Here is a 27,842-nt window from a genome sequence, read left to right as displayed (position 1 = left end):
TACATAAAAAGATAGAGCATTGCTGAATATAGAACGACAATGTACATAACAAGAAAGAGCACTATGTAATAAGGTGCAGCATGATACATAACGAGAGGGCACTGTCGAATAAGGAATGGCGCTGTACATAACAAGAGAGGGCACTGTGTTGCACATAATACAGGAGGACACTATGCAATAAGGGTCAATGCTATACATAACAAGAAAGTGTAATATGTAATAAGAGACAGTGCTGTACATGACAAAATAGGGCACTAAGTAATAAGGGATGGCGCTGTACATGACAAGACAGGCACTATATAATATAGTGTGGCGCTGTATAAAACAAGAGATGGCACTGTGTAATAAGGTATGGTGTTGCACACAACAAGAGAGGACTCTGTGTAAAAAGGGATGACGCATAAAAAGAGCATACACTGTGTAAAAAAGGGCGGTTCTGTTCATAACAAGACAGGGCACTATGTAATAAGGAATGGCGCTCTACATAGCAAGAAAGGACATTATGTGTTAAGGGATGGCACTATACACAAGAGAGGACATTAATAAGGGGCAGTTATGTAGAAGAAAAGAGACATCACTGTGCAATAAAGAATGGTGCTCTATATAATAAGAGAGGACACTATGTAATAAGGGACGGTGCTGTATATAACAATAGACGATATTGTGTTATAAGGGGCAGTGCTATACATAAGAAAGGGAGCCATGTAATAAGGGGCGGTGCTGTACATAACAAGACGGCACTGTGTAAATAGGAAAGGTGCTGTACATAACGAGAGGCCGCTATGTAAATCACACGTGGTCAAAATTGTTGGTCCCCCTCGTTTAATGACAGAATTACCCACAATGGTCACAGAAATAACTTGGATCTGACAAAATTAATAATAAATAAAAGATCTATGAAAATGAACAAATGAAAGTCAGACATTGCATTTCATCCATGCTTCCACAGAATTAAAATAAAACTCATGAAGTCTCATCCCTGATATTCCGAGGTCTCCTAGTGCGGGGACTTAAATGCCACGCTTCTTTTATCTCCACATCTAGAAACCTTTTTGTGATCGCCGTGTTGTTCTGTTACTGCCGAGTCTCCTCCTGATGTAAGACGGGTGGATATTATTTCGAATGGATTGAATGTGGAGACTAAATGGTGACCTGATAGTCACAAAGTTGATCTTTTCCTACAGTCGGGGCTGTGGTTGTGCTTAGAATCAGCCGATCACATTTCCCCCACGTTACATAATAGTCAGTTCTCGGCTGCCTTCACTTCGCAGCTAAATGCATCTATTTCTTTACTTGGAGCCCTTTTGGGTTTGTATTAACCTCATTAAACCCCTCCCCCCTTCTTCTAACTCCGGACTCTACAGTCATTTACACCTTTTTGTTCCATAGCAATTTACATGATACCGACCCATCGTTCTCTCCGCTTACACTTGGTCAGTAGGTTCCTTCTGTTTCACATGTCAGCTCTATATACGCCTCTCTCCAATGGCTCAATATATCTCTTTTCATGGTTTAAGGAGCTTTTTTCATGAATATCTCTCTTATTAATGTTAACCTGTGGGACGTTACCTTGTCCCCTTTCTTACTTGTTTGACAGTTACAGGGTCTTTTATTTATGTATGATGCTTATGTCACTGTTATAATTTTTGTCTGAGAATTATTGTCACCTCTGTTTTATATAATACACTGATGACTGTTGTTTTTACTTTTAGTGAATTTGAGAAAGACCCGGACTCGGGTCGAAACATTAAGGAAATCACGTGAAAGAATTTTTTTGCCTTTCCTTCACTATATTGTTACTTACCACTGTGGTGAACTGTTGTGCAGAAGAATAAAACTGTATACGTTGAAATATCCCTCATGGGTGCAGCTGTTAACCATATACTCTGAGATAACGGGTCCTGATCCCAGTCCAGCCAGCACCGTCATGTACCGTTGAGTGCGCATATTGTAGGATTTCTTCAATTCACAGCTATTCCGATTAACCTGAGAGAAGGTGTTGCTGTTCTAGGAGGATTTTCCTGACAAATTCTTGTGCATAAGCAGCTGACAACACAGCAAAGGTACAAAACCATTTACTAGTCAACAAGAAGGGGCAGAAAGTTGGCACAAGAGTGACACTACCGAGAACTGGACATCCCTCAATTGATGAAAAAGCAAGAAGAAAATTGGAGCTGGAGGCTGAAAGAGGCTGACACCAATATTAAAGGAGCCGCAGGAATGTCTGGTCATTCCTGGTTTTATCCTGCATGTGACAATTTCCCGTATTTTTGCTATGTTCAGCCTGAGGGGTCGGGGGACAAGACGAAAGCCTTTTTGTTATAAAAAAGAGCATCGAGGCCAGCAATATTCTGGCAAAAGCAGGAAATGTGTTTTGTCTGACCATTATTCCTGAAGGTGCAAAGTCAACCTTGCTCATCACTAGAAGATCACCATTCCCACAGTGAGGCACAGTGGGGACAACATTGTGGTCTGGGTCAGTTTTTTAGCAGCTGGAATTTTAGCTTTAGACAAGGGGAGGGAATTATGGACATAACAGATATCAGACAATGCTACATCAGAACCTTCTAGCCTCTGCTAAAAAGCTGAAGATCAGGAAGAATTTCACCTTTGAGTGACAACGGACATGAGCGACCTCCAAATCCCAAAAGAATAGTTACACCAGAAGAAGATGGAAGTTCTGCAGTGGCCCAGCCCAAGCCCAGACCTGAACCTGAGGGACAATCTGTAGTGATCTGAAGAAGGCGCTGCACACAGGAGACGCCCCCGAATCTGACAGATGTGGAGGTGCTCCAAGGAAGAAAAGTCACAGATTGCCAATTCTAGATGTGCCGCACTGATAGACCCCCACCCAAAAAGACTGAACACTGCAAGAAATTCAGGGGATTTCATCAAAGTATTAGTGTAAGGGTGTGCAGAATTATGCAACCACATATGGTTCTTTATTTTTATTTTTCTAGACAAAATTATTTCGGTTATTTTTTCAATGGATTTGTACAGATGTTGGGTAACACTAATGGGGGAAAAGGTCTGAAATAATTGGTCTTGGTAGGATTGGTTTACATGACAAAAACTTGTATACTGGGAGAAGATGGAAAGCACACAGCAGCATTCTGCGAGAAAAGCAACACAGAAGGCATCCTGTGATTGCCATGAGGTGTGGAATCGGTGTTGATTCCTGGCTGGGCCCCTTCATCCATGGACCCCTGTGGAGCTGGAGCGGATGCACAGGCAGTGTGTCTGCAGTATGTCCATGTCCACTTGTTCATTGGGGGATCTCCATCCAAGTGTCTGTTGACCTTTTTTGATGATGGGTAGATGAGTTGCACCCAAGCCCACATCTGCATAGAAATGTCGGGGCAGTAGAAGTCCTATGGAGTGGCGGCGGTGGCACAGCAGCTGGACCTCTAGTGGTTCTCCGTACAATGTCCTCCTCACCATCAGCTTCAATATAGAATACAGACAACATTTTGGTTATGATTTGACTTTTTATGTTTCTGGCTTTCCACGTCTTAAGCCTTTTTCTACCCATTTTGTGATATCGATAACTTTGTGTCATCCATATTGTTTCATTCTTGGATGTTGGTGCTGGAGATTTGTGCCCATGTCCTAGCATCTTGAGCATCTTGCGATCTTCTCTTTTCCATCTTGATCCTTCCATCATTATTATATAGGACACAAAGACGAGGAAACAATCATTTTCATTTCACAACTGGAAGAGGCAGCGAAGGCCTGACCCCATGAATACGATTACCCCGCGACCAGCCGATTGCCCTCTCCTCCTCCACATCATTCAATGAACTCACGAACAATCAACAGCTACTTGGTAATGAAAAGAGGAAACAGAGGAGCGCCCCCCCCCCACCAGAATATCTACACAAGGGACAACTTCAAACACCTCCTTCATTCTCCATTCACAGTTCTATCAAGTGATCCGGACGCATTCATTTCAAGGGGACTTGTCTGACATTGAGAAGGAACAGCTCGAGTGGGACCTTAATCTTCTGAGGAGCCGATAGCTGATAAATATAGGAAATGTTGTGTATCCGGTGAATAAATCCTGGGAGCTGGCAGTGATTCCATTGCTTCTAGTGGAAAAGGAGGCAAGAAATAGAAGAGCGTAAAGTGTAGAATACAATCTAAGTCTGATTTTATAAAGAAAAAAGTCATTTTAAATCTGTAAAGTGGTAATCATTTAAACAAGCAAACAAGCAACTTTCCTCTCTGTTCTCAACAACGGGGTGATTTGTTAATGCTTTATTTTGCTGCTCTCCGCAAGGAACTTGCGCTTGTTTGCTCTGCAGCTTGCATGGACGCCCTGAAGCTGTGCAGATCACTGAATCTGGCCAGGTTCACTGCCCATGCAGCTTCGGAAAGTGACCAACTCGGGCCTGCGGCTCAGCCAGGGCTCCGACCCAAACTGCCAAGTTTCTGGAAGCAGGAGGCTGGGGAACGATCCTGAAGATGACAACTTGAGAAAACCCTATTAATTAATAAATTACTTAGACTACAGACAAGTAATGAGAGTCAAACACACTGCAGTCAGCTCTTATGGCCGTCTGGGGCAGGCTGCCCTGCGGTGAGTGGGGCATACTCACAGAGGTTACACACAGCCTCCATTTTCCCCCATTCTGCTGGTGCGGCCACACGATGGTTTCCTGAATTATGGCCGGACACAGTCCCACTTTATCCCACCAGCCAAGTATCTCCAGTAAATGAGCAAAATTAACCAAACATCAAAAACGTTCTGCCTAGAAGAGACCGATGTTTTTCATGTCAGAGACGACCAACCATCTGGAATAGACGGACTGGAGCATCAATCGATCCAACCATTATCATCAAGGCAATGTAGTGTGTGGTGAGGCCTTGGACAATGCGGGTGCCCCTCACTATATTTGAGGAGATGGATGGTCCTCGGGTGCCAGCAGAGCTGCAGCTCACGATGTAACTGTGGTCTACAAGGAAAAGATGTAGAACCATAATTGGGGCTTTTACATCCCTGCTGGTCTTAGAACAGTTCTAGTTAACACCCAAAGTCATTTATTGAGGGCTGCAGACAATAAAAAACCAGCAGTGACTGTAGAAGAACAGCTGTTCACCACGGGACCAGAGCCCCTCCCAAGGACGGTGTATACAGGAGACGAGACCCTCCGGGCTCATTCCTCTCACCTGTGTGCGGCGATTACATGATATTCTTCATTTTTGTTACTGGAGATTCAGAAGTCTGGATTTTATCATCATTCTGCCGAGTCTGTGATTGGCTTGTGTTTATAAACAGCGACCAATCAGAGAGGGCAGAGCCACAGGAGGAAGGAGAATGCAGCAGCCTGAACCAATGATGAGGCAGGGGGCGTGTCTCAGATGACCACAGACTCCCTCCTCCGCCCTCCACTGCCCCCTCCAACCTCCCTCATCTCTGCTGAGGACTTTGCCCCACACTTTAAAAATAAGATTGACCAAACAAGGCAAGTCTTCATTGTTCAACCACCACAACCCCTTTGTATACCAGACCAATGCCCAAACCCCATAACCTCCCTATCCAACATCACTGAAGGGGAGCTTAACTGTCTCCTCTCCAAATCGCACCTCACCACCTGTGCGCTCGACCCCATCCCACTTCTTCCCCAACCTCACCACCACACTTATCCCATCCCTAACCCATCTCTTCAACCTATCACTAACTTCTGGCACCTTCCCCTCTGCTTTCAAACATGCCACAATCACGCCTATCCTTAAAAAGCCAACCCTCGATCCAACTGCTACATCCAGCTATTGACCAATATCGCTGCTCCCATTCGCCTCCAAACTCCTGGAGCAGCACGTCCACGCTGAACTTTCCTCCCACCTCTCATCTAACTTGCTCTTTGACAATCTACAATCTGGTTTCCGCCCCATCACTCAACTGAGACAGCCCTGACCAAAATCACTAATGACCTACTTACCGCCAAAGCTAACGGACAATACTCTGTACTCCTCCTTCTAGACCTGTACTCTGCTTTCGACACAGTTGACCACTGCCTTCTATTACAGATCCTCTCCTCCTTTGGCATCAAAGACCTCGCCCTATCCTGGATCTCCTTATACCTTTCTAACTGCACATTCAGCGTCTCCCACTCCCACACTACCTCCTCATCCCACCCTCTCTCTGTCGGAGTCCCCCAAGGCTCTGTTCTAGGACCCCTTCTCTTCTCAATCTATACACTTGGCCTGGGACAACTCATAAAGTCCCATGGATTACAGTACCACCTTTATGCTGATGACACTCAGATCTACCTTTCTGACCAGATGTCACCTCTCTGTTGTCCAGAATCCCCGAGTGTCTATCATCCATATCCTCCTTCTTCTCCTCTCGCTTCCTCAAACTCAATGTGGACAAATCTGAACTCATCATCTTTCCTCCATCTCATAGATCTTCCTTACCTGACCTATCGCAATTAACTACATCACGCTTTCCCCCGTACCGGAAGTCTGCTGCCTCGGAGTAACCCTTGACTCTGCCCTGTCCTTCAAACCGCACATCCAAGCTCTTTCCAACTCCTGTCGCCTCCAGCTCAAAAATATCTTCAGAATCCGTCCTTTCCTCAGCCGTCAATCTACTAAAATGTGCATGCCCTCATCATCTCCCACCTTGACTACTCCAACATCCTTTTCTGTGGCCTACTTGCTAACACCCTTGCACCTCTCCAGTCCATCCTTAACTCTGCTGACCGACTAATTCATCTCTCTCCTCGCTACTCCTCTGCTTCTCCCCTCTGCAAATCTAGTCACTGGCTCCCATTCCCTCAGCGCATCCAGTTCAAATGACTAGTAATGACCTACAAAGCCATCCATAACCTGTCTCCTCCATATATCTCTGAACTAATCTCCCGATATCTTCCCTCATGTACTGTAATCTCTGGTCCTCCCAAGACCTCCTTCTCTCCTCCACACTTAAGGCCCCGTCTCACATAGCGAGATCGCTGCTGAGTCACTAGTTTTGTGACGCAACAGCGACCTCAGTAGCGATCTCGCTATGTGTGACACGTACCAGCGATCAGGCCCCTGCTGTGAGATCGCTGGTCGTGTCGGAATGGCCTGGACCTTTTTTTGGTCGTTGAGGTCCCGCTGACATCGCTGAATCGGTGTGTGTGACACCGATCCAGCGATGTCTTCACTGGTAACCAGGGTAAACATCGGGTTACTAAGCGCAGGGCCGCGCTTAGTAACCCGATGTTTACCCTGGTTACCAGCGTAAATGTAAAAAAAAACAAACTGTACATACTCACCATCTGATGCCCGTCAGGTCCCTTGCCGTCTGCTTCCTGCTCTGACTGACTGCCGGCCGGAAAGTGAGAGCAGAGCACAGCAGTGACGTCACCGCTGCGCTCTGCTCTCACTGTACGGTGGCTCAGTCAGAGCAGGAAGCAGACGGCAAGGGACCTGACGGGCATCAGATGGTGAGTATGTACAGTTTGTTTTTTTTTGTAACCAGGGTAAACATCGGGTTACTAAGCGCGGCCCTGCGCTTAGTAACCCGATGTTTACCCTGGTTACCCGGGTGCTGCAGGGGGACTTCGGCATCGTTGAAGACAGTTTCAACGATGCCGAAGAGGTTCCCCTGATCGTTGGTCGCTGGAGAGAGCTGTCTGTGTGACAGCTCCTGAGCGACCACACAACGACTTACCAACGATCACGGCCAGGTCGTATCGCTGGTTGTGATCGTTGGTAAATCGCTATGTGAGACGGGGCCTTTATTCGCTCCTCACCCAACCGCCTCCAAGACTTCTCCAGAATATCCCCCATCCTCTGGAATTCTTTGCCCCAACACGTCCGACTATCAACCACATTCAGATCCTTCAGACGGAACCTGAAAACCCACCTCTTCAGGAAAGCCTACAGCCTACACTGACCCCGCTGCCTCCTCACCACTACTGGAGCTACGGTCCCACCAACGCTGGAGCTCCTGCAACCCTCAACCTATTGTCTCTTCCTCACCATCCTGTAGAATGTAAGGCTGGGTTCACATTACGTTATATGCATCCGTTAGATGGACTACGTTACACAGCGGCATAACGCGGTGTAACGTAGTCCGTTAACGCCGCCATTTAGTTCAATGTCGGACGCATCGCTAGCGCACGCCCACAATGGGTGTGCGCTAGCCATGTGCTGTCATTGAGTGACGGACCCCGAGACGCGGGCTGCAGCGTTTCCGGGTCCGTCACTGCTAGCGCAGATAGAGCTAGCAGATGCTCTATCTGCACTAGCGCGCTGCCATACAGGCACTTGCGTTAACAGCAGCCCGTTAACGTATGTGTTGAACGGGCTGCTGTTAATGCAGTGTGAACCTGGCCTAAGCCCTCAAGTTTGCACACTGTAAGTGATATTTGTATTTTGATGTAACCCCTTCTCATGTACAGCACCATGGAATCAATGGTGCTATATAAATAAATAATAATAATAATGTGTGCAAACTGTAAAGCGCTGCGGAATATGTTAGATCTATATAAAAATAAAGATTATTATTATTTTATTTACAACTGAGCTAAGAAGCCGCCAAGACGTCAGAAACCCTGCATTTGTTTATGACTTTGGCGCTCATGATCGGCCAGCCGCTATGACAGATTGTTACATGTGATGGACATTTATGGAGGGCTGTTTCCAGAGCTGTTTTTTCAGCAGCTGACTCCTCTCTCCCCACTGAAATATGTGAACGAGCGGCTTCTGTGCCATGTAATAGCTGCCGACAATCATCTCATGTGTATGACCAGTTTGTGATTTAGGTCTCCGGAAGCTGACTCCCATCGTCTGTGCTTGGAATGTTTAGTCGGTGTTCGTTCTGTAGATGCCGGAAAATAAAAAAGCATCGGCACATAAATAAAACAAAGTCTGCTTGTGTCTTCCTACTGAATATCCCCATTGATCAATACAAGGATCAGTCCATAGGACGAGCTGCACTACCAGACAAGACACTCAGGCCCACCTTGTGCTGACTGGGGTCGGCTCAGGAGCATAGCTACTGGGGGGCAGAGATGACAGCCGCCCCAGGACCACTTACATGAAGGGTCTCACCCAGAGCCACCACCACTCATAAAGAGGTATTCCCATCTACAAGATTTGTAGTATGTGTAATAATAATATTAGCAAATAACTCCAATTAGAAATGTAGTACAGTATAGTTCTTCTGATTAGCTGTCGCGTACACCATGTGCAGGGCATTGAAGTAGCTTAGGTATCCATGGTTACGACCACTCATCTAGTGACAGTTAGTTAGTTGTTAGTGGTCATAATAACTATGGATACCTAAGCTACTGCAATGACCTGTACATGGGGTAAGCGACATAGCCAATCTGAAGAACTATACTACATTTCTAATTGGAGGTATTTGCTATTATTATTTTTATTACACCTTCTACAAATTTGGGTAGGATGTTGGGAGATGGGAGTACCCTTTTAACTGTATTGGCGTGTATAGCATTCCAATACAATTATATCCTGAGATAGAGCAGGGAGCCATTGTCTCCCTGCCCGACCATTCTCACTCTTCTGGTCTCTCTGCCCCACCATTCTCCTTTCAGATCACTCTGCCCTGCTGATCTCCAATCTGGTCTCCCTGCCCCACTGATCTTCACTCTGGTCTCCCTGCCCCACCACTCTCCATTCTAGTCTCTCTGCCCCACCATTCTCCTTTCAGGTCTCCCTGCCCTGCTGATCTCCAATCTGGTCTCCCTGCCCCACTGATCTCCACTCTGGTCTCCCTGCCACACCACTGTCCGGTCTGGTCTCCCTGCCACACATCTCCATTCTGGTCTCCCTGTTTCACCGCTGTTTGTTCTGGTCTCCCTGCCCCACCACTGTCCGGTCTGGTCTCCCTGCCCCACCACTGTCCAGTCTGGTCTCCCTGCCCGACCACTCTTCGTTCTGGTCTCTCTGCCCCACCATTCTCCTTTCAGGTCTCCCTGCCCTGCTGATCTCCAATATGGTCTCCCTGCCCCATTGATCTCCACTCTGGTCTCCCTGCCCGAACACTCTCCGTTCTGGTCTCTCTGCCCCACCATTCTCCTTTCAGGTCTCCCTTCCCTGCTGATCTCCAATCTGGTCTCCCTGCCCCACTGATCTCCACTCTGGTCTCCCTGCCACACCACTGTCCGGTCTGGTCTCCCTGCCCCACTACTCTCTGTTCTACTCTCCCTGCCACACAGCTCTCCATTCTGGACTACATGCCCACTGCTCTCGGTTCTGATCTCCATGCCCCACCTCTCTCCATTAGGGTCTCTCTGCCTTACTGCTCTCCTCTATGGTCTCTTTGTCCCACTGCTTTGCATTCTGGTCTTCCTGCCCCACCGCTCTCCATTCTGGTCTCACTGCCCCACCACTCTCTCTTCAAGTCTCTCTACCTCATTGCTCTCCATTCTGGTCTCCCTAACCCACCACTCTCCCTTTTGGTCTCTCTGCCCCACAGCTCTCCATTCTGGTCTCCTTGACCCATCACTCTCCCTTCTGGTCTGTCTCTCCCACCACTCTCCATTCTGGTCTCCCTGACCCACCACTCTCCTTTCTGGTCTCCCTGACCCACAGCTCTCCATTCTGGTCTCCCTGACTCACCTCTCTCACTTCTGGTCTCTGCCCCATCGCTCTCCATTCTGGTCTCCCTCACCCACCACTCTCCCTTCTGGTTTCTCTGCCCCACCACTCTCCATTCGGGTCTCCCTGACCCACCACTCTCCCTTTTGGTCTCTCTGCCCCACCACTATCCATTATGGTCTCCTTGACCCATCATTCTCCCTTCTGGTCTCCCTGACCCACCACTCTCCATTCTGGTCTCCCTGACCCACCACTCTCCCTTCTGGTCTCTCTGCCTCACCGCTCTCCTTTCTGGCCTCCCTGACCCACAGCTCTCCATTCTGGTCTCCCTGACTCACCTCTCTCACTTCTGGTCTCTCTGCCCCATCGCTCTCCATTCTGGTCTCCCTCACCCACCACTCTCACTTCTAGTTTCTCTGCCCCACCACTCTCCATTCTGGTCTCCCTGATCCACCACTCTCCCTTTTGGTGTCTCTGCCCCACCGCTCTCCATTCTGGTCTCCTTGACCCACCACTCTCCCTTCTGGTCTCCCAGACCAACCACTCTCCCTTCTGCTCTCTGTCCCACCGCTCTCCATTCTGGTCTCCCTCACCCACCACTCTCCCTTCTGGTTTCTCTGCCCGACCGCTCTCCATTCTGGTCTCCCTGACCCACCACTCTCCCTTTTCGTCTGTCTCACCCACCGCTCTCCATACTGGTCTCCTTGACCCATTACTCTCACCTGACCCACCACCCTCCCTTCTGGAATCTCTGCCCCACCGCTCTCCATACTGGTCTCCCTGACCCACTGCCCTCGATTCTGGTCTCCCTGACTCACCACTCTCCCTTCTAGTCTCTCTGCCCCCACCGCTCTCCATTTTTCATCTCCCTGACCCACCTCTCTCACTTCTGGTCTCTCTGCCCCACCGCTCTCCATTCTGGTCTCCCTGACCCACCACTCTCCCTTCTAGTCTCTCTGCCCCCACCGCTCTCCATTTTTCATCTCCCTGACCCACCACTCTCCATTCTGGTCTCCCTGACCCACCCCTCTCCCTTCTGGTCTCTCTGCCCCACCACTCTCCCTTCAGGTCTCTCTGCCCCACCACTCTCCCTTCAGGTCTCTCTGCCCCACCACTCTCCATTCTGGTCTCCCTGACCCACCACTCTCCCTTTTGGTCTCTCGCCCCACAGCTCTCCATTCTGGTCTCCGTGACCCATCACTCTCCCTTCTGGTCTTTCTATCCCACCACTCTCCATTCTAATCTCTATGCCCCACCGCTCTCCTTTCTGGTCAACTTGACCCACCGCTCTCCATTCTGGTCTCCCTGACTCACCTCTCTCACTTCTGGTCTCTCGCCCCATCGCTCTCCATTCTGATCTCCCTTTTGGTCTCTCTGCCCCATTGCTCTCTATTCTGGTCTCCTTGACCCATCAGTCTCCCTTCTGGTCTTCCTGACCCACCACTCTCCCTTCTGGTCTCTCTGTCCCACCGCTCTTCATACTGGTCTTCCTGACCCACCACTCTCCATTCTGGTCTGTGTCTCACCACTCTCCCTTCTAGTCTCTCTGCCCCACCGCTCTCCAATTTGCATCTCCCTGACCCACCTCTCTCACTTCCGGTCTCTCTGCCACATCGCTCTCCATTCTGGTCTCCCTCACCCACTGCTCTCCCTTCTGGTTTCTCTGCCTCACCACTCTCCATTCTGGTCTCCCTGACCCACCACTCTCCCTTCTGGTCTCTGCCCCACCGCTCTCCATACCAGTCTTCCTGACCAACAGCTCTCCATTCTGGTCTCCCTAACTCACCACTCTCCCTTCTAGTCTCTCTGCCCCACCACTCTCCATTTTTCATCTCCCTGACCCACCTCTCTCACTTCTGGTCTCTCTGCCCCATCGCTCTCCATTCTGGTCTCCCTCACCCACCACTCTCCCTTCTGGTTTCTCTGCCCCACCGTTCTCCATTCTGGTCTCCCTGACCTACCACTCTCCCTTATGGTCTCTCTGACTCACCACTCTCCATTCTGGTCTCCTTGACCCATTACTCTCACTTCTGATCTCCCTGTCCCACCACTCTCCCTTCTGGTCTCTCTGCCCCACCGCTCTCCCATCTGGTTTCTCTGCCCCACCACTCTCCATTCTGGTCTCCCTGACCCACCACTCTCCCTTCTGGTCTCTCTGCCCCACCACTCTCCATACCGGTCTCCCTGACCCACCGCTTTTCATTCTGATCTCGCTGACTCACCACTCTCCATTCTAGTCTCTCTGCCCTACCGCTCTCCATTTTTCATCTCCCTGACCCACCTTTCTCACTTCTAGTCTCTCTGCCCCATCGCTCACCATTCTGGTCTCCCTCACCCACCACTCTCCATTCTGGTTTCTCAGACCCACCACTCTCCATTCTGGTATCCCTGACCCACCACTCTCCCTTTTGGTCTTTCTGCCCCACCGCTCTCTCCATACTGGTCTCCCAGACCCATACCTCTCCATTCTGGTCTCCCTCACCTACCACTCTCCCTTCTGGTTTCTGTGCCCCACTGCTCTCCATTCTGGTCTCCCTGACCTACCACTCTCCCTTTTGGTCTACCTGACCCACCACTCTCCCTTCTGGTCTCTCTGACCCACCGCTCTCTCCATACTGGTCTCCCTGACCCATAGCTCTCCATTCTGGTCTCCCTCACCCACCACTCTCCCTTCTGGTTTCTGTGCCCCACCGCTCTCCATTCTGGTCTCCCTGACCTACCACTCTCCTTTTTGGTCTCTCTGACCCACCACTCTCCATTCTGGTCTCCTTGAATCATTACTCTCCCTTCTGATTTCCCTAACCCACCACTCTCCCTTCTGGTCTCTCTGCCCCACCACTCTCCATACTGGTCTCTCTGCTCCACCGCTCTCCATTTTTCATTTCCCTGACCCACTTCTCTCACTTCTGGTCTCTCTGCCCCACCGCTCTCAATTCTTGTCTCCCTGACCCACCACGTTCCCTTTTGTTCTCTCTGCCCCACATCTCTCATTCTAGTCTCCTTGACCCATCTCTCCCTTTTGGTCTTTCTGTCCCTCCACTCTCCATTCTAGTCTCCCTGACCCACCACTCTCCCTTCTGGTCTCTCTGCCCCACCACTCTCCATTCTGGTCTCCCTGACCCACTGCTCTCCATTCTGGTCTCCCTGACCCATCACTCTCCCTTCTAGTCTCTCTGCCCCACCGCTCTCCATTTTTCATCTCCCTGACCCACCTTTCGCACTTCTGGTCTCTCTGCAACATCGCTCTCCATTCTGGTCTCCCTCACCCACCACTCTCACTTCTGGTTTCTCTGCCCCACCGCTCTCCATTCTGGTCTCCCTGACCTACCACTCTCCCTTTTGGTCTCTCTGACCCACCACTCTCCATTCTGGTCTCCTTGACCCATTACTCTCACTTCTGATCTCCCTGACCCACGACTCTCCCTTCTGGTCTCTCTGCCCCACCTCTCTCCCCTCTGGTTTCTCTGCCCCACCACTCTCCATTCTGGTCTCCCTGACCCACTACTCTCCCTTCTGGTCTCTCTGCCCCACCGCTCTCCATACTGGTCTCCCTGAACCACCGCTCTCCATTCTGGTCTCCCTGACTCACCACTCTCCCTTCTAGTCTCTCTGCACCACCGCTCTCCATTTTTCATATCCCTGACCCACCTTTCTCACTTCTAGTTTCTCTGCCCCATCGCTCTCCATTCTGGTCTCCCTCACCCACCACTCCCCCTTCTGGTTTCTCAGCCCCATCACTCTCCATTCTGGTCTCCCTGACCCACCACTCTCCCTTTTGGTCTCTCTGCCCCACTGCTCTCCATTCTGGTCTCCTTGACCCATCACTCTCCCTTCTGGTCTCCCTGACCCACCACTCTCCCTTTTGGTCTCCCTGACCCACCACTCTCCCTTCTGGTCTCTCTGACCCACCGCTCTCTCCATACTGGTCTCCCTGACCCATAGCTCTCCATTCTGGTCTCCCTCACCCACCAATCTCCCTTCAGGTTTCTCTGCCCCACCACTCTCCATTCTGGTCTCCCTGACCTACCACTCTCCCTTTTGGTCTCTCTGACCAACCACTCTCCATTCTGGTCTCCTTGACCCATTACTCTCACTTCTGATCTCCCTGACCCACGACTCTCCCTTCTGGTCTCTCTGCCCCACCACTCTCCCTTCTGGTCTCTCTGCCCCACCGCTCTCCATACCGGTCTCCCTAACCCACCGCTCACCAATCTGGTCTCCCTGACCCACCGCTCTCCATTCTGGTCTCCTTGACCTACCACTCTCCCTTTTAGTCTCTCTGACCCACCGCTCTCCATTTTTCATCTCCCTGACCAACCTTTCTCACTTCTAGTCTCTCTGCCCCATCGCTCTCCATTCTGGTCTCCCTCACCCACCACTCTCCCTTCTGGTTTCTCAGCCCCACCTCTCCTTTCTGGTCTCCCTGATCCACCACTCTCCCTTTTGGTCTCTCTGCCCCACTGCTCTCCATTCTGGTCTCCTTGACCCATCACTCTCTCTTCTGGTCTCCCTGACCCACCATGTTGTGAATTTGGATTCTGGGCTCCCCCGGTGGCTACTGGTGGAATTGAACTGGTGTCTTCATCTTCTCTGTTCACCTGTTCCCATCAAGATGTGGGAGTCGCTATATAACCTTGCTGCTCTGTTAGTTGCTTGCCGGTCAACAATGTTATCAGAAGCCTCTCTGTGCTTGTTCCTGCTCCTAGACAACTACTAGATAAGTTGGACTCTTGTCCATGTTTGTTTTTGCATTTTGTTCCAGTTCACAGCTGTAGTTTCGTTACTGTGTCTGGAAAGCTCTTGTGAACGGGAATTGCCACTCTGGTGTTATGAGTTAATGCCAGAGTTTTAAAGTAATTTCTGGATGGTGTTTTTGATAGGGTTTTCAGCTGACCATGAAAGTGTCCTTTCTGTCTTCTGCTATGTAGTAAGTGGACCTCAAATTTGCTAAACCTATTTTCATACTACGTTTGTTATTTCATCTCAACTCACCGCCAATACATGTGGGGGGCCTCTGTCTCCTTTCGGGGTATTTCTCTAGAGGTGAGCTAGGACTAATATTTTCCTCTGCTAGCTTTATTTAGTCCTCCGGCTGGGCTGGGCATCTAGAATCAACGTAGGCATGCTACCCGGCCACTGCTAGTTGTGCGTTAGGTTTAGTTCATGGTCAGCTCAGTTCCCATCTTCCAAGAGCTAGTTCCTATATATGCTTATGCTATGTTCTCTTGCCATTGAGATCATGACAGTTTGACCGGCCCGCAAAGTGTTAATTGTTTGGGCTGAAGCAGGAGAAAAAGAAGTGTTGAAGGGAAATTTTTTTTTTTTTTTTCCCCTCAGAGTTTTGCTGCCTAGCCCTTAATTGCTGTCTAGCTGCTTCTTACCTCCTCTTAACCCTTGAATGGCTCTGTGTCCACCTGTTTGTAATGGATCTTCAGAGTGTAACTGCAGGTTTGAATAATCTCGCCACGAAGGTACAAAATTTGCAAGATTTTGTTTGTCATGCACCTGTATCTGAGCCGAGAATTCCTTTGCCGGAATTTTTCTCGGGGAATAGATCCGGGTTTCAGAATTTTCGAAATAATTGCAAATTATTTTTGTCTCTGAAATCTCGCTCTGCCGGAGACCCTGCACAGCAGGTCAGGATTGTGATTTCCTTGCTCCGGGGCGACCCTCAAGACTGGGCTTTTTCATTGACACCAGGGGATCCTGCGTTGCTCAATGTGGATGCGTTTTTTCTGGCCTTGGGGTTGCTTTATGACGAACCTCATTTGGAGCTTCAGGCAGAAAAAACTTTGATGTCCCTATCTCAGGGGCAAGATGAAGCGGAAATTAACTGCCAAAGATTCCGTAAATGGTCTGTGCTTACTCAGTGGAATGAGTGCGCCCTGGCGGCGACTTTCAGAGAGGGTCTCTCTGATGCCATTAAGGATGTTATGGTGGGGTTCCCTGTGCCTACGGGTCTGAATGAGTCCATGACAATGGCTATTCAGATCGATAGGCGTTTGCGGGAGCGCAAACCAGTGCACCATCTGGCGGTGTCCACTGAGAAGTCGCCAGAGAGTATGCAGTGTGATAGAATTCTGTCCCGAAGCGAGCGGCAGAATTTTAGACGGAAAAATGGGTTGTGTTTCTATTGTGGTGATTCTACTCATGTTATATCAGCATGCTCTAAGCGCACTAAAAAGCTTGGTAAATCTGTTTCCATTTGCACCTTACCGTCTAAATTTATTCTATCTGTGACCCTGATTTGCTCTTTGTCATCTATTACCACGGACGCCTATGTCGACTCTGGCGCCGCTTTGAGTCTTATGGATTGGTCCTTTGCCAAACGCTGTGGGTATGATTTAGAGCCTTTGGAGACTCCTATTCCTCTGAAGGGGATTGACTCCACCCCATTGGCTAATAATAAACCACAATGCTGGACACAAGTAACTATGCGTATTAATCCGGATCACCAGGAGATTATTCGCTTTCTGGTGCTGTATAATCTACATGATGATTTGGTGCTAGGATTGCCTTGGCTGCAATCTCATAACCCAGTCCTCGACTGGAGAGCTATGTCTGTGTTGAGCTGGGGATGTAAGGGGGCTCATGGGGACGTACCTGTGGTTTCCATTTCATCATCCATTCCCTCTGAAATTCCTGAGTTCCTGTCTGACTATCGTGACGTCTTTGAAGAATCCAAGCTTGGTTCGTTACCTCCGCACCGAGAGTGCGATTGTGCCATAGATTTAATCCCGGGTAGTAAATACCCAAAGGGTCGTTTATTTAATCTGTCTGTGCCTGAACATGCTGCTATGCGAGAATATATAAAGGAGTCCTTGGAAAAGGGACATATTCGTCCATCGTCATCTCCCTTAGGAGCCGGTTTTTTCTTTGTGTCAAAAAAAGACGGCTCTTTGAGACCATGTATTGATTATCGGCTTTTGAATAAAATCACTGTTAAATATCAATACCCATTGCCGTTGCTGACTGATTTGTTTGCTCGCATAAAGGGGGCCAAGTGGTTCTCTAAGATTGACCTTCGTGGGGCGTATAATTTGGTGCGAATCAGGCAGGGGGATGAGTGGAAAACCGCATTTAATACGCCCGAGGGCCACTTTGAGTATTTAGTGATGCCTTTTGGTCTTTCTAATGCTCCGTCAGTTTTCCAGTCCTTTATGCATGATATTTTTCGCGATTATTTGGATAAATTTATGATTGTGTATCTGGATGATATTCTGATTTTTTCGGATGACTGGGACTCTCATGTCCAGCAAGTCAGGAGGGTTTTTCAGGTTTTGCGGTCTAATTCTTTGTGTGTGAAGGGTTCGAAGTGTGTTTTTGGGGTACAGAGGATTTCCTTTTTGGGATATATTTTTTCCCCCTCTTCCATTGAAATGGATCCTGTCAAGGTTCAAGCTATTTGTGATTGGACGCAGCCCTCTTCTCTTAAGAGTCTTCAGAAATTTTTGGGCTTTGCTAACTTTTATCGTCGATTTATTGCTGGTTTTTTGGATATTGCTAAGCCATTGACCGATTTGACTAAGAAGGGTGCTGATGTTGCTGATTGGTCCCCTGATGCGGTGGAGGCCTTTCGGGAGCTTAAGCGCCGTTTTTCCTCTGCCCCTGTGTTGCGTCAGCCTGATGTTGCTCTACCTTTTCAGGTTGAGGTCGACGCTTCTGAGATCGGAGCTGGGGCAGTGTTGTCGCAGAAAAGTTCTGACTGCTCCGTGATGAGGCCTTGTGCCTTCTTTTCCCGTAAATTTTCGCCCGCTGAGCGGAATTATGATGTTGGGAATCGGGAGCTTTTGGCCATGAAGTGGGCTTTTGAGGAGTGGCGCCATTGGCTTGAGGGGGCCAGACATCAGGTGGTGGTATTGACTGACCACAAAAATTTGATTTATCTTGAGACCGCCAGGCGCCTGAATCCTAGACAGGCGCGCTGGTCATTATTTTTCTCTCGGTTTAATTTTGTGGTGTCATACCTACCGGGTTCTAAGAATGTTAAGGCGGATGCCCTTTCTAGGAGTTTTGAGCCTGACTCGCCTGGTAACTCTGAGCCCACAGGTATCCTTAAGGATGGAGTGGTATTGTCAGCCGTTTCTCCAGACCTGCGGCGGGCCTTGCAGGAGTTTCAGGCGGAGAGACCTGATCGTTGCCCACCTGATAAACTGTTTGTTCCTGATGATTGGACCAATAGAGTCATCTCTGAGGTTCATTCTTCTGCGTTGGCAGGTCATCCTGGCATTTTTGGTACCAGGGATTTGGTGGCAAGGTCCTTCTGGTGGCCTTCCCTGTCACGAGATGTGCGAGGCTTTGTGCAGTCTTGTGACGTTTGTGCTCGGGCCAAGCCTTGTTGTTCTCGGGCTAGTGGATTATTGTTGCCCTTGCCTATTCCTAAGAGGCCTTGGACGCACATCTCGATGGATTTTATTTCAGATCTGCCTGTTTCTCAGAAGATGTCTGTCATCTGGGTGGTGTGTGACCGTTTTTCTAAGATGGTCCATTTGGTTCCTCTGCCCAAGTTACCTTCTTCTTCCGAGTTGGTTCCTCTGTTTTTTCAAAATGTTGTTCGTTTGCATGGTATTCCTGAGAATATCGTTTCTGACAGAGGGACCCAATTCGTGTCTAGATTTTGGCGGGCATTCTGTGCTAGGATGGGCATAGATTTATCTTTTTCGTCCGCTTTCCATCCTCAGACGAATGGCCAGACCGAGCGGATTAATCAGACCCTGGAGACATATCTGAGGTGTTTTGTGTCTGCTGACCAGGATGATTGGGTTGCTTTTTTGCCATTGGCGGAGTTCGCTCTCAATAATCGGGCCAGCTCTGCCACTTTGGTGTCCCCGTTTTTCTGTAATTCGGGGTTTCATCCTCGATTTTCCTCTGGTCAGGTGGAATCTTCGGATTGTCCTGGAGTGGATGCTGTGGTGGAGAGATTGCATCAGATCTGGGGGCAGGTGGTGGACAATTTGAGGTTGTCCCAGGAGAAGACTCAGCTTTTTGCCAACCGCCACCGTCGTGTTGGTCCTCGGCTTTCTGTTGGGGATTTGGTGTGGTTGTCTTCTCGTTTTGTCCCTATGAGGGTCTCTTCTCCTAAGTTTAAGCCTCGGTTTATCGGCCCGTATAAGATATTGGAGATTCTTAACCCTGTTTCCTTCCGTTTGGACCTCCCTGCATCCTTTTCTATTCATAACGTTTTTCATCGGTCATTATTGCGCAGGTATGAGGTACCGGTTGTGCCTTCCGTTGAGCCTCCTGCTCCGGTGTTGGTTGAGGGTGAGTTGGAGTACGTTGTGGAGAAAATCTTGGACTCTCGTGTTTCCAGACGGAGACTCCAGTATCTGGTCAAGTGGAAGGGATACGGCCAGGAGGATAATTCTTGGGTGAATGCATCTGATGTTCATGCCTCCGATCTGGTTCGTGCCTTTCATAGGGCCCATCCTGATCGCCCTGGTGGTTCTGGTGAGGGTTCGGTGCCCCCTCCTTGAGGGGGGGGTACTGTTGTGAATTTGGATTCTGGGCTCCCCCGGTGGCTACTGGTGGAATTGAACTGGTGTCTTCATCTTCTCTGTTCACCTGTTCCCATCAAGATGTGGGAGTCGCTATATAACCTTGCTGCTCTGTTAGTTGCTTGCCGGTCAACAATGTTATCAGAAGCCTCTCTGTGCTTGTTCCTGCTCCTAGACAACTACTAGATAAGTTGGACTCTTGTCCATGTTTGTTTTTGCATTTTGTTCCAGTTCACAGCTGTAGTTTCGTTACTGTGTCTGGAAAGCTCTTGTGAACGGGAATTGCCACTCTGGTGTTATGAGTTAATGCCAGAGTTTTAAAGTAATTTCTGGATGGTGTTTTTGATAGGGTTTTCAGCTGACCATGAAAGTGTCCTTTCTGTCTTCTGCTATGTAGTAAGTGGACCTCAAATTTGCTAAACCTATTTTCATACTACGTTTGTTATTTCATCTCAACTCACCGCCAATACATGTGGGGGGCCTCTGTCTCCTTTCGGGGTATTTCTCTAGAGGTGAGCTAGGACTAATATTTTCCTCTGCTAGCTTTATTTAGTCCTCCGGCTGGGCTGGGCATCTAGAATCAACGTAGGCATGCTACCCGGCCACTGCTAGTTGTGCGTTAGGTTTAGTTCATGGTCAGCTCAGTTCCCATCTTCCAAGAGCTAGTTCCTATATATGCTTATGCTATGTTCTCTTGCCATTGAGATCATGACACCACCACTCTCCCTTCTGGTCTCTCCGACCCACCGCTCTCCATACTGGTCTCCCTGACCCATAGCTCTCCATTCTGGTCTCCCTCACCCACTACTCTCCTTTCTGGTTTCTCTGACCCACCACTCTCCATTCTGGTCTCCTTGACTCATTACTCTCCATTCTGACTTCCCTGACCCACCACTCTCCATTCTGGTCTCCTTGACCCATTACTCTCACTTCTGATCTCCCTGACCCACGACTCTCCCTTCTGGTCTCTCTGCCCCACCACTCTCCCTTCTGGTCTCTCTTCGCCACCGCTCTCCATACTGGTCTCCCTGACCCACCGCTCTCCATTCTGGTCTCCCTGACTCACCACTCTCCCTTCTAGTCTCTCTGCCCCACCGCTCTCCACTTTTCATTTCCCTGACCCACTTCTCTCACTTCTGATCTCCCTGACCCACCACTCTCCCTTCTGGTCTCTCTGCCTCACCGCTCTCCCTTCTGGTTTCTCTGCCCCACCACTCTCCATTCTGGTCTCCCTGACCCACCACTCTCCCTTCTGGTCTCTCTACCCCACCGCTCTCCATACCGGTCTCCCTGACCTACTGCTCTCCATTGCTGGTCTCCCTGACTCACCACTCTCCCTTCTAGTCTCTCTGCCCCACCACTCTCCATTTTTCATCTCCGTGACCCACCTTTCTCTCTTTTGGTGTCTCTGCAACATCGCTCTCCATTCTGGTCTCCCTCACCCACCACTCTCCCTTCTGGTTTCTCTGCCCCACCGCTCTCCTTTCTGGTCTCCCTGACCCACCTCTGTCCATTCTGATCTCCCTGTCTCACTACTCTCCCTTCTAGTCTGTCTGCCCCACCGCTCTCCATTCTGGTCTCCCTGACCTACCACTCTCCCTTTTGGACTCTCTGACCCACCGCTCTCCATTCTGGTCTCCCTGACCTACCACTCTCCCTTTTGATCTCCCTGACCCACCACTCTCCCTTCTGGTCTCTCTGCCCCACAGCTCTCCATTCTAGTCTCCTTGACCCATTACTCTCCCTTCTGGTCTTTCTGTCCCACCACTCTCCATTCTCGTCTCCCTGACCCAACACTCTCCCTTCTGGTCTCTCTGCCCCACCACTCTCCATTCTGGTCTCCCTGACCCACAGCTCTCCATTCTGGTCTCCCTGACTCACCACTTTCCCTTCTAGTCTCTCTGCCCCAGCGCTCTCCATTTTTCATCTCCCTGACCCACCTCTCTCACTTCTGGTCTCTCTCACTGCCCCATCGCTCTCCATTCTGGTCTCCCTCACCCACCACTCTACCTTCTGGTTTCTCTGCCCCACCACTCTCCATTCTGGTCTCCCTCATCCAACTCTCTCCTTTCTGGTTTCTCTTCCCTACCACTCTCCATTCTGGTCTCCTTGACCCATCACTCTCCCTTCTGGTCTCTCTGCCCCACGGCTCTTCATATCGGTCTCCTTGACCCACCGCTCTCCATTCTGGTCTCCCTAACTCACCACTCACCCTTTTAGCCTCTCTGCCCCACTGCTCTCCATTTTTCATCTCCCTGACCCACCTCTCTCACTTCTGGTCTCTCTGCCTCATCGCTCTCCATTCTGGTCTCTCTCATCCACCACTCTTACTTCTGGTTTCTCTGCCCCACTGCTCTCCATTCTGGGCTCCTTGACCCATCACTCTCCCTTCTGGTCTCCCTGACCCACCACTCTCCCTTCTGGTCTCTCTTACCCACCGCTCTCCATACTGGTCTCCCTGACCCATCGCTCTCCATTCTGGTCTCCCTTACCTACCACTCTCCCTTCTGGTTTCTCTGCATCACCGCTCTCCATTCTGGTCTTCCTGACCCACCACTCACCCTTTTGGTCTCTCTGACCCACCGCTCTACATTCTGGTCTCCTTGACCCACCACTCTCCCTTCTGATCTCCCTGACCCACCGCTCTTGATACTGGTCTCCCTGAGCCACCACTCTCCCTTTTGGTCTCTCTGCCTCACAGCTCTTCATTCAAGTCTCCTTGACCCATCACTCTCCCTTCCGGTCTTTCTGTCCCACCACTCTCCATTCTCGTCTCCCTGACCCTCCACTCTCCCTTCTGGTCTCTCTGCCATACCACTCTCCATTCTGGTCTCCCTGACCCACCGCTCTCCATTCTGGTCTCCCTGACTCACCACTCTCCCTTCTAGTCTCTCTGCCCCACTGCTCTCTATTTTTTATCTCCCTGACCCACCTCTCTCACTTCTGGTCTCTCTGCCCCATCGCTCTCCATTCTGGTCTCCCTCACCCACTACTCTCCCTTCTGGTTTGTCTGCACCACCACTCTCCATTCGGGTCTCCCTCATCCACCACTCTCCCTTCTGGTTTCTCTGCCCCTCCGCTCTCCATTCCGGTCTCCCTGACTCACCACTCTCCATTCTGGTCTCTCTGCGTCACCGCTCTCCATTCGGGTCTCTGTGCCCCACCGCTGAACATCAGAGCAGCGCACACAATGTCATAGTCCTGGCACCTGTGGAGCAAAGTGGAGACAATCATTGTGTCAATTCTCTGTTTTCCTGTATGTGCCCCAGCATGATGAAGTCGGTTAACCCTCGCCATGACTCTTGTTGTCCTGCGTATTCACTGGGATCCGGGGTTATGTGAGTATGTTATTTTATTTTTTATTTTAATAGCCACTTCTTGTAGGGGAACTCTGGAGGCATTGTGCCATGTGGGGGGGGGGGATTATTCTGTGTGTGGGGGGTTGTGGGAAATCAAACTGTGTGTGGGTATCATACTGATTGTGGGGGAACACAATGTGGGTCAGGAGCTGTGGTGGGTCATAATGTGGAGGGCAGTAGGCAGTGTGCTGTGACAAACCGAGGAAGATGACATTTCCCTCAAGTAGGGTTTATAAAAGAAGAAAAATCTGAACGTAGGTTGCATCACTGTATGAAAATCCCAAATGCAGCTCTTGGAGTATTAATGCAGGATCAGTATCTGGAATATTCCTCTGACTTATTTCCAGTCATTTGTCTGCAGTTATTCTATTTCAAAGATGTTCCTTCTGAATTGGGTCTCACAGTTGGTGGCGCTGTGGTGTTGGTGTATACAGCATAATATGAAGTCTACTAGTGGTGAGCAGCAGTACTGCAAGTGGCAAAGGCTACAAGAAAAAGTAAAATAACGAAGAAGACGAGAGAAAAATTGTGATAGGGAGAAAAAACAGCATAAGCGAGATAGAAAAGAGTGGATTAGAGAGAAAAATAGGTTAAGAGAAAAAAATGAGTAAGAAAAAGAAAGGAAGGGACAAAGAAATACAGAGAGAAAGAAAAAAAATAAAGAGAAGAAAAAGATTAAAAAGACAAAAGAAAAAAAGATAGAATAAAAGAACCGCATCCAAGACTTCTCCCGTGCTTCCCCATACTCTGGAACGCTCTACCCAACACATCAGACTCTCGCCTACCATAGAAACCTTCAAAAAGAACCTGAAGACCCACCTCTTCCGACAAGCCTACAGCCTGCAGTGATCCTCAACCTACTGAACCGCCGTACAACCAGGTCTACCCTCTCCTAGTGCATCATCACCCATCCCCTGCAGACTGTGAGCCCTCGCGGGCAGGGTCCTCCCTCCTTATGTACCCGTGTGCCTTGTTTTTTTGCTCATGTTTAATGTATTTGTCTATATTTGCCCCGTATTTCACATGTAAAGCGCCATGGAATAAATGGCTCTATAAAAATGCATAATAATAATAATAATAATAATAAAAAGAGAGAGAAAAGAAAGAGGAAACAAATAATCAAAAGAAAAAAGGAGAGAATGAACTAGAGGAAAAAGAAAGACAAAGGGTAAAGAGAAAAGGGACAGAAGGAAAGGGAGAGAGATGTAGAAAAAGAGAGAAAGAAGACAAAGAAAAAAAGGAAGGACAGAAAGAAAAAAGAAGAAAAAAAAGAAGGAAAGAAAGAAAGAGGAAAAGGATATATAAAGACAAAAAAGAAAGTAGGAAAGAAAGAAGGAAAGAGAAAAAAGATAGAAAAAGAAAGAATACATGGAATAAGAGATAGAAGAAAAAGAGGAAAAGAATAATCAAGAGAAAAGGATAGAATGAACTAGAAAAGGAAAAAGAAAGGCAGAAATGGTAAAGAGAAAAAAGAAAGAAGGAAAGGGAGAGAGATGTAGAAAAAGAGAAGAGGAAGGAAGGCAGGGAGGGGGGGTATGTAACGTCATGTTCTATGCCAATAATTCTGTACTATGTATATACAGTAAATATCACGGGACATGGCACGGAGAGAAGTAGACTGTGACTGGTCCCCGGAGCTTACGATCATGTGTTCAGGACAGTCTGGCCTCGTGTACGTCCCTCCCTCATCTATATACTCCTCCACCTCTGTATCCTACAATAAGAGCAGTAAATGCAGCAGACAATGAGTGGAGGCAGCGCAGATCCTGCAGGGTCTTTCTCCCCCCAGGAGTGAGGTTGTTATAGCTACATGAACCCCAGGAGTCCCCTTGTCTGTTTAAAGACCCTTAAATCTTGCCCCTCTTGCAGAGGACACCACTGGAGCTGCAACAGCGGAGGGGCTTGTGGGCCAACATGTCCTAATGACTATTAAAATACTATCTCCTGGCAATTAGCTCATTCCTGCCTGACTGACAGAGCAGCAGCAGTGTCATCACAATTCCCCCTTGGCAAGAACTGCTGATTGGGCCCTTGCAGGGAAGGAGTCTGCTCCAAAGTTTTTTTTCTTTTTAATATTTATTTGCACTGTGTTCTCCGGAGTGTCAGCTCAGTGCAGCCTCTAGCACCTAGTACAGAGGAGAACTAGGCTCCTGCCCAGGATTATAGGAGAGCCAGGCTCCTGCCCACCTGCCCAGGACACAAGAAAGCCAGGCTCCTGCCCACCTGCCCAGGACAGAACAAAGCCAGGCTCCTGCCCACCTGCCCAGGACAGAACAAAGCCAGGCTCCTGCCCAGGATTATAGGAGAGCCAGGCTCCTGCCCACCTGCCCAGGACACAAGAAAGCCAGGCTCCTGCCCACCTGCCCAGGACAGAACAAAGCCAGGCTCCTGCCCAGGATTATAGGAGAGCCAGGCTCCTTCCCACCAGCCCAGGACTATAAGACAGCCGAGCTCCTGCCCATCGGCCCAGGACTATAATAGAGCCAAGCTCGTGCCCACCTGCCCAGGACTGTAGGAGAGCCAGGATCCTGCCCACCTGCCCAGGACACAAGAAAGTCAGGCTCCTGCCCACCTGCCCAGGACAGAACACAGCCAGGCTCCTGCCCAGGATTATAGGAGAGCCAGGCTCCTGTCCAGGACTTTAGGAGAGCCAGGCTCCTGCCCACCTGCCCAGGACAGAACAAAGCCAGACTCCTGCCCACCTGCCCAGGACAGAAGAAAGACAGGCTCCTTCCCACCAGCCCAGGACTGTAGGAGAGCCAGGATCCTGCCCACCTGCCCAGGACAGAACAAAGCCAGGCTCCTTCCCACCAGCCCAGGACTGTAGGAGAGCCAGGATCCTGCCCACCGGCCCAGGACTATAAGACAGCCGAGCTCCTGCCCACCGGCCCAGGACTATAATAGAGCCAAGCTCGTGCCCACCTGCCCAGGACTGTAGGAGAGCCAGGATCCAGCCCACCTGCCCAGGACTATAAGATAGCCAAGCTCCTGCCCAGGACTATAATAGAGCCAAGTTCCTGCCCACCTGCACGGGACTATAGGAGAGCCAGGATCCTGCCCACCTGCCCAGGACTATAAGATAGCCAAGCTCCTACCCACCGGCCCAGGACTATAATAGAGCCAAGTTCCTGCCCACCTGCACAGGACTATAAGAGAGCCAGGATCCTGCCCACCGGCCCAAAACTATAAGATAGCCAAGTTCCTGCCCACCGGCACAGGACTATAATAGAGCCAAGCTCCTGCCCACCTGTCCAGGACAATAGGAGAGCCAGGATCCTGCCCACCGGCCCAAAACTATAAGATAGCCAAGCTCCTGCCCACCGGCACAGGACTATAATAGAGCCAAGCTCCTGCCCACCTGTCCAGGACAATAGGAGAGCCAAGCTCCTGCCCACCTGTCCAGGACAATAGGAGAGCCAAGCTCCTGCCCACCTGTCCAGGACAATAGGAGAGCCAAGCTCCTGCCCACCTGTCCAGGACAATAGGAGAGCCAAGCTCCTGACCAGCTGCCAAGGATAAGAGGAAGACCAGGCTCCTGCCCACCTGCCAAGAACTGTAGAAGAGCAAGAGTCCTGCCCAATAGTCCAGGACTAGAAGAGAGCAAGGATCCTGGCCAGGATAAGTGCAGAGCCAGGCTCCTGACCATCTGCCCATAACTAGAGGTAGCCAGGTTCCATCCACCTGCCCAGTACAAGAGAGCCAGGCTCCCACACACCTGTAGCCAAGAGTAAAGGCTCCCACCTACCTGCAGCAACTGAAGAGAGCCAGGCTCCAACACACCTGCCTACAGCACACAAGACAAGGTGGAGCCAGACCCTTACCCACCTGCTGAGTACAACTGGAAAACTAGACTCTTGCCAACCTGACTAGTAAAGGGGGAAAACCAGGGTCCTACCTGCCTCCAGGACCCATGAGAGGAGAGCCTGGCTTCTAACCTGCTGCCTTCCCAATATTCGAGGAGACCAAGTTATCCACCCACCTGTGCCCAGGACAGGCTCCTACCAACCTGCAACACCCACAAAGTAGAGTCAGGCTCCTGCCCACCTGCCTGCAGCACCCAGCACAGGAGAGTCGGCTCCTGCCCACCTGCCTGCAGCACAGGAGGAGAGTCGGCTCCTGCCCACCTGCATCACCCAGCACAGGAGAGTCGGCTCCTGCCCACCTGCAGCACCCAGCACAGGAGGAGAGTCGGCTCCTGCCCACCTGCCTGCAGCACAGGAGGAGAGTCGGCTCCTGCCCACCTGCAGCACCCAGCACAGGAGAGTCGGCTCCTGCCCACCTGCAGCACCCAGCACAGGAGGAGAGTCGGCTCCTGCCCACCTGCCTGCAGCACAGGAGGAGAGTCGGCTCCTGCCCACCTGCAGCACCCAGCACAGGAGAGTCGGCTCCTGCCCACCTGCAGCACCCAGCACAGGAGGAGAGTCGGCTC

General features: G+C 50.0%; 1 long non-coding RNA gene across 2 annotated transcripts; it reads right to left on the bottom strand.

Moving 5' to 3' along the window:
* On the bottom strand, nt 1-27,842 carry LOC143781289 (uncharacterized). 2 transcript variants are annotated; one of them, XR_013216645.1, is made up of 3 exons: nt 27,309-27,842; nt 23,161-23,262; nt 1-4,088 (listed from the first exon to the last, which is right to left on the bottom strand). It is a non-coding gene; the product is annotated as an uncharacterized LOC143781289 (long non-coding RNA). The 2 variants fall into 2 exon arrangements; XR_013216646.1 differs by having other exon boundaries at nt 27,420-27,842.

This window comes from Ranitomeya variabilis, chromosome 6, assembly GCF_051348905.1.
Source record: "Ranitomeya variabilis isolate aRanVar5 chromosome 6, aRanVar5.hap1, whole genome shotgun sequence".
NCBI lineage: Eukaryota > Metazoa > Chordata > Amphibia > Anura > Dendrobatidae > Ranitomeya > Ranitomeya variabilis.
The sequence above is the reverse complement of the archived record's forward strand: the minus strand, read 5'-3'. Positions and strand labels throughout refer to the sequence as shown.